The sequence below is a fragment of the Erinaceus europaeus genome (assembly GCF_950295315.1).
Source record: "Erinaceus europaeus chromosome 6 unlocalized genomic scaffold, mEriEur2.1 SUPER_6_unloc_17, whole genome shotgun sequence".
NCBI classification, from domain to species: domain Eukaryota; kingdom Metazoa; phylum Chordata; class Mammalia; order Eulipotyphla; family Erinaceidae; genus Erinaceus; species Erinaceus europaeus.
Genome location: NW_026647122.1, coordinates 58,345 through 65,637, shown reverse-complemented (window position 1 = coordinate 65,637; position 7,293 = coordinate 58,345).

Sequence of the window (7,293 nt, the reverse complement as noted above, 5' to 3'; positions counted from 1 at the left end):
AGCTGAGTGCCTACACCACGAATAATCCACAGCTCCTGCACTCCATTTGTTCCCCTTTCGCTGCCCTTGTTGCTTGGTCACTGTGGTGGTTATTGTTTTTGTTGTTGTTGTTGTTGTTACTGACCTTGCATCTGACAGACACAAAAGGAGAGAGCAGAGGAAATACAGGGTGGGAGAGAAAGATAGAGCTCCTAAAGACCTGCTTCACCCCCTGTAAAGCGACTCCCCTGCAGGTGGCAGTCTGGGGGCCAGACCCCAAATCCTTCCACCTGTCCCCTCTATTCGTGATCGCCACAAGCCCTTAACCCTCTGACATACCGCCAAACCTCCCTGGATTTACTTTTGAAGGCAGTATCACCTGCCTCGTTTTGAATCCTCATTATCCTGAGGGTCAGTCCTGGAGACAGTGTCATGACAGGACACATGGAGATCTCTGTTATCAGAGAGCACCTGGAACAGCAGCTGGGGCTCTAGTGCCCGGGCAGGAGCAACTCCCCATCCACCTTCCACGGAGTCCACCTGCCTGCATTTTGGTCCTTTTCCCTCCAAAAAAGATTTTTCCCTTTTTTCACTTTGAAACAGGCAGGAGACAGGTTACCCAGGCAGGGGAAAAAAAATAAAAAGCCTTTTTTTTTTTTTTTTTTTTTTTACCGAAGTGAATGACCATCTTCTGGGAAGTATAGGTTTTGAACCTGAAAACTCTGTCTGTCTGTCTCTTAGTCCACAGAAAGAGCCACTAGCCCAGCCAGATCTCACGCTCAGATGGGGTGTTTTTGCCAGTCAAAGGTCTGCACAGCACACTAGGGATTGGGCGGCCTGAGACCCAAATGTTACATTGTAGATGGACTGTTTGCAGTTCTTGCTCCCCAGGACATTGGACTGTCTCAACTCCCTCCCCTACAGCATGAAAAAAAGACTCTTTCCAACCTTGGAGCACCTGGAGTGGGGGCGAGGGGAGCTGTTTGCATGTCTGCACTGCTCATGCCCAGGTGTCTGTGGGGGTCTGTGGCAGAGGCTGTAAGGTGCTAGGGGGCAGAAGGAGACTGTTTGAGAGGCAGGCTGCAGGCAGGGGAACCAGGAGTGTGTGCAGGGCTGTGTGTGTGGGTGTGGTGGCAGGGGGTTAGGGCAGGTCCCCGTGCTGGATGGTGAGATGGCAGCTGGGCTGGCCCTGGGCCCTCAGGGCTGAAGGGCAGAAGCAGGGTGGCAGTAAAGTAGCGCAGGGAGGAACACAGTAGATGTTAGTTGGGAGCTGCGGGACAGAGGGTAAGGGGAAAGGGGGCATCCTTGAGGAGGGGTCAGGACTAGAGAGTGGGGGCAGCTGGAGGCATGGAAGGTCCCAGGAATCAGGGACTGACAGGAACAGATTCCTACACCCCCCCACTGGATAGAAGCTGCAGAAGCCAGAGCAGCAGCCCTGGATTGCCTAGGCCAAGGGCCCTGAGTGAGTCCCGCTGAGGATGAGGAAGAGGAGGAGGGGGTGTAGGAGGAGGAGGAGGAAGAGGAGGAGGAAGAGGAGAAAGAGGAGGAGGAAGAAGAGGAGGAGGAGGAGGAGGAGGAGGAGGAGGAGGAGGAGGGGCAGGAGGGCAGCTGTCAGTAGGCAACGGGATTAATAGAGGCCTCCATTACGGAGGCATGTGTCCAGGCAGGCACCCACCAACCCTCAGGGGCAGCTCAGGGCACCCAGGGACTTGGTGTGGGTATCTCTGGGGCGGGGACTGTCAGTCAGTCAGCAAGACTGTGTGTCAGTGCACATGGTGGGACAGGGGCCTGGCGGACCTTGGTCCCCCGCCCTGGACTGTCAGATGCCAGCCCCATGCCCAGACACACACCAATCCGCCCATAGCCCCTTGGCCCGGCCGACCAGCACCTGCTTTGGCCTGGGGCTCTGTCTCTGGTGGCTGGCCACCACCCCTCAAGTCAAGTTCAGCATGGCGTCATGGCTGCTGGTCAACTGGATGGGCGGGGTCCCCGTGGCCTAGCAACCACAGGAGCCCTCTGTGATGTCCTAGCCCCTGGCAATCTGTGCTGGCCACACTGGCACTGGGCAGCCCAACTGCCCTGCCACTAGGTCAGGCAACAGCGCCCAGACGCCTGGGCCCTGGCACAGAGGGACGGAAGGATGGCAAGACAGTGCTGACCGACGAGGGACCTCAGGGCTGGCAGCCAAGAGAAGACAGGTGGAGGTGCGCCCGGGATCCAGGGAGCCCAGGCCAGAGCTGCCTGCATGCCTGCCGGCCTTCCTGGATGTCTGTATGCTGCCTTTGTCCAGGTAGGTTTCTCAGGTCCCCTCCAATCCTGTCCTCTCCTGTCCTCACCAACCTGTCCCCTCTCCTTTCCTCCGCACTTTGCTTCTCTCCTTTGTCTGTCCTCTCTTCCAGGTGTCCTGCTCACCAGCTCCAGCACTTGTGATGGTTCTCCAGTGACAGCTGTTCGCAACCCCTTCCACCCCCTGCCTGCCCCTAATGTGACCCAGCTCACAGGGTCTCCGGCTCACCCCACCCAAACCCACACGCCCCAACACATTCCCTGGTTCAGCCCCTCTGCCCTATTCAGCCAAACTGGGCCTTTGCAACCTACCTATGCATCGTTGTTTCTCCTCACCATTCAAGGAGAGATCTCCTTTTGTACTTAGCTTGGTTGACTGGTGGATGGATGGATGGATGGATGGATGGATGTATGGATGAATGGATGGATAGATGTATGGGTGGATGGATGGATGGATGGAAAGGTCAATGGATCGGTTTTGTAGAGGCAGATTACCATATAGGGGTACTGGAGTCCGCTGGTGTCAGATCCTTAGTCAATGTCAAATGTAAAACATTAATTCATCAATAACAAAAATGAATAAGCACCTAAATCAATAAATAAATATAAAACCTGGGTTAAAAAATACATGGCGTCTTTGCCTTTCTGCATATGGAATGCTGTGAGGATCTTAACAAGGAAAGCATTGTCCTGAGTAGCCCATTTGAAGTCGTGGAATATTTCCTTTTCCTTTTTCTTTTTTTACTTTCTATTTTCTTGATTATTCACTGGAATAAATAGACAGGAATTGAGAGGGAAGGGAGGTAGAGAGAGTTTGAGACACAGAGAGAGACAACTGCAGCACTTCCGCACCACTTGTAAAGATTTCCCCTGGCAGGTGCGAACCCGGGTGTTGAAGCCCAGTCCTCCTGCATTGTAACATGAGTGCTTAACTGGGTGTGGCACACCTGGTACCCTTGATGGGACACTTTTTTTTAGCAATGAAAAGAAATTCTCGTGGCAAGGTAATAAATAAATGCAGAAGTAAATAAAAGTGCATTTACATTATCTCAGTGGAAACACACAGGGACATATACGTCTCTGTTACCTGTATTACTTCTTCATGTATGGATTGATTGCCTCAAGAGGTTATTGCCACAGCTGAGTGCCTACACCACGAATAATCCACAGCTCCTGCACTCCATTTGTTCCCCTTTCGCTGCCCTTGTTGCTTGGTCACTGTGGTGGTTATTGTTTTTGTTGTTGTTGTTGTTACTGACCTTGCATCTGACAGACACAAAAAGAGAGAGCAGAGGAAATACAGGGTGGGAGAGAAAGACAGAGCTCCTAAAGACCTGCTTCACCCCCTGTAAAGCGACTCCCCTGCAGGTGGCAGTCTGGGGGCCAGACCCCAAATCCTTCCACCTGTCCCCTCTATTCGTGATCGCCACAAGCCCTTAACCCTCTGACATACCGCCAAACCTCCCTGGATTTACTTTTGAAGGCAGTATCACCTGCCTCGTTTTGAATCCTCATTATCCTGAGGGTCAGTCCTGGAGACAGTGTCATGACAGGACACATGGAGATCTCTGTTATCAGAGAGCACCTGGAACAGCAGCTGGGGCTCTAGTGCCCGGGCAGGAGCAACTCCCCATCCACCTTCCACGGAGTCCACCTGCCTGCATTTTGGTCCTTTTCCCTCCAAAAAAGATTTTTCCCTTTTTTCACTTTGAAACAGGCAGGAGACAGGTTACCCAGGCAGGGGAAAAAAAATAAAAAGCCTTTTTTTTTTTTTTTTTTTTTTTTACCGAAGTGAATGAACATCTTCTGGAAAGTATAGGTTTTGAACCTGAAAACTCTGTCTGTCTGTCTCTTAGTCCACAGAAAGAGCCACTAGCCCAGCCAGATCTCACGCTCAGATGGGGTGTTTTTGCCAGTCAAAGGTCTGCACAGCACACTAGGGATTGGGCGGCCTGAGACCCAAATGTTACATTGTAGATGGACTGTTTGCAGTTCTTGCTCCCCAGGACATTGGACTGTCTCAACTCCCTCCCCTACAGCATGAAAAAAAGACTCTTTCCAACCTTGGAGCAACTGGAGTGGGGGCGAGGGGAGCTGTTTGCATGTCTGCACTGCTCATGCCCAGGTGTCTGTGGGGGTCCGTGGCAGAGGCTGTAAGGTGCTAGGGGGCAGAAGGAGACTGTTTGAGAGGCAGGCTGCAGGCAGGGGAACCAGGAGTGTGTGCAGGGCTGTGTGTGTGGGTGTGGTGGCAGGGGGTTAGGGCAGGTCCCCCTGCTGGATGGTGAGATGGCAGCTGGGCTGGCCCTGGGCCCTCAGGGCTGAAGGGCAGAAGCAGGGTGGCAGTAAAGTAGCGCAGGGAGGAACACAGTAGATGTTAGTTGGGAGCTGCGGGACAGAGGGTAAGGGGAAAGGGGGCATCCTTGAGGAGGGGTCAGGACTAGAGAGTGGGGGCAGCTGGAGGCATGGAAGGTCCCAGGAATCAGGGACTGACAGGAACAGATTCCTACACCCCCCCACTGGATAGAAGCTGCAGAAGCCAGAGCAGCAGCCCTGGATTGCCTAGGCCAAGGGCCCTGAGTGAGTCCCGCTGAGGATGAGGAAGAGGAGGAGGGGGTGTAGGAGGAGGAGGAGGAAGAGGAGGAGGAAGAAGAGAAAGAGGAGGAGGAAGAAGAGGAGGAGGAGGAGGAGGAGGAGGAGGAGGAGGAGGGGCAGGAGGGCAGCTGTCAGTAGGCAACGGGATTAATAGAGGCCTTCATTACGGAGGCATGTGTCCAGGCAGGCACCCACCAACCCTCAGGGGCAGCTCAGGGCACCCAGGGACTTGGTGTGGGTATCTCTGGGGCGGGGACTGTCAGTCAGTCAGCAAGACTGTGTGTCAGTGCACATGGTGGGACAGGGGCCTGGCGGACCTTGGTCCCCCGCCCTGGACTGTCAGATGCCAGCCCCATGCCCAGACACACACCAATCCGCCCATAGCCCCTTGGCCCGGCCGACCAGCACCTGCTTTGGCCTGGGGCTCTGTCTCTGGTGGCTGGCCACCACCCCTCAAGTCAAGTTCAGCATGGGGTCATGGCTGCTGGTCAACTGGATGGGCGGGGTCCCCGTGGCCTAGCAACCACAGGAGCCCTCTGTGATGTCCTAGCCCCTGGCAATCTGTGCTGGCCACACTGGCACTGGGCAGCCCAACTGCCCTGCCACTAGGTCAGGCAACAGCGCCCAGACGCCTGGGCCCTGGCACAGAGGGACGGAAGGATGGCAAGACAGTGCTGACCGACGAGGGACCTCAGGGCTGGCAGCCAAGAGAAGACAGGTGGAGGTGCGCCCGGGATCCAGGGAGCCCAGGCCAGAGCTGCCTGCATGCCTGCCGGCCTTCCTGGATGTCTGTATGCTGCCTTTGTCCAGGTAGGTTTCTCAGGTCCCCTCCAATCCTGTCCTCTCCTGTCCTCACCATCCTGTCCCCTCTCCTTTCCTCCGCACTTTGCTTCTCTCCTTTGTCTGTCCTCTCTTCCAGGTGTCCTGCTCACCAGCTCCAGCACTTGTGATGGTTCTCCAGTGACAGCTGTTCGCAACCCCTTCCACCCCCTGCCTGCCCCTAATGTGACCCAGCTCACAGGGTCTCCGGCTCACCCCACACAAACCCACACGCCCCAACACATTCCCTGGTTCAGCCCCTCTGCCCTATTCAGCCAAACTGGGCCTTTGCAACCTACCTATGCATCGTTGTTTCTCCTCACCATTCAAGGAGAGATCTCCTTTTGTACTTAGCTTGGTTGACTGGTGGATGGATGGATGGATGGATGGATGGATGAATGGATGGATAGATGTATGGGTGGATGGATGGATGGATGGAAAGGTCAATGGATCGGTTTTGTAGAGGCAGATTACCATATAGGGGTACTGGAGTCCGCTGGTGTCAGATCCTTAGTCAATGTCAAATGTAAAACATTAATTCATCAATAACAAAAATGAATAAGCACCTAAATCAATAAATAAATATAAAACCTGGGTTAAAAAATACATGGCGTCTTTGCCTTTCTGCATATGGAATGCTGTGAGGATCTTAACAAGGAAAGCATTGTCCTGAGTAGCCCATTTGAAGTCGTGGAATATTTCCTTTTCCTTTTTCTTTTTTTACTTTCTATTTTCTTGATTATTCACTGGAATAAATAGACAGGAATTGAGAGGGAATGGAGGTAGAGAGAGTTTGAGACACAGAGAGAGACAACTGCAGCACTTCCGCACCACTTGTAAAGATTTCCCCTGGCAGGTGCGAACCCGGGTGTTGAAGCCCAGTCCTCCTGCATTGTAACATGAGTGCTTAACTGGGTGTGGCACACCTGGTACCCTTGATGGGACACTTTTTTTTAGCAATGAAAAGAAATTCTCGTGGCAAGGTAATAAATAAATGAAGAAGTAAATAAAAGTGCATTTACATTATCTCAGTGGAAACACACAGGGACATATACGTCTCTGTTACCTGTATTACTTCTTCATGTATGGATTGATTGCCTCAAGAGGTTATTGCCACAGCTGAGTGCCTACACCACGAATAATCCACAGCTCCTGCACTCCATTTGTTCCCCTTTCGCTGCCCTTGTTGCTTGGTCACTGTGGTGGTTATTGTTTTTGTTGTTGTTGTTGTTACTGACCTTGCATCTGACAGACACAAAAAGAGAGAGCAGAGGAAATACAGGGTGGGAGAGAAAGACAGAGCTCCTAAAGACCTGCTTCACCCCCTGTAAAGCGACTCCCCTGCAGGTGGCAGTCTGGGGGCCAGACCCCAAATCCTTCCACCTGTCCCCTCTATTCGTGATCGCCACAAGCCCTTAACCCTCTGACATACCGCCAAACCTCCCTGGATTTACTTTTGAAGGCAGTATCACCTGCCTCGTTTTGAATCCTCATTATCCTGAGGGTCAGTCCTGGAGACAGTGTCATGACAGGACACATGGAGATCTCTGTTATCAGAGAGCACCTGGAACAGCAGCTGGGGCTCTAGTGCCCGGGCAGGAGCAACTCCCCATCCAC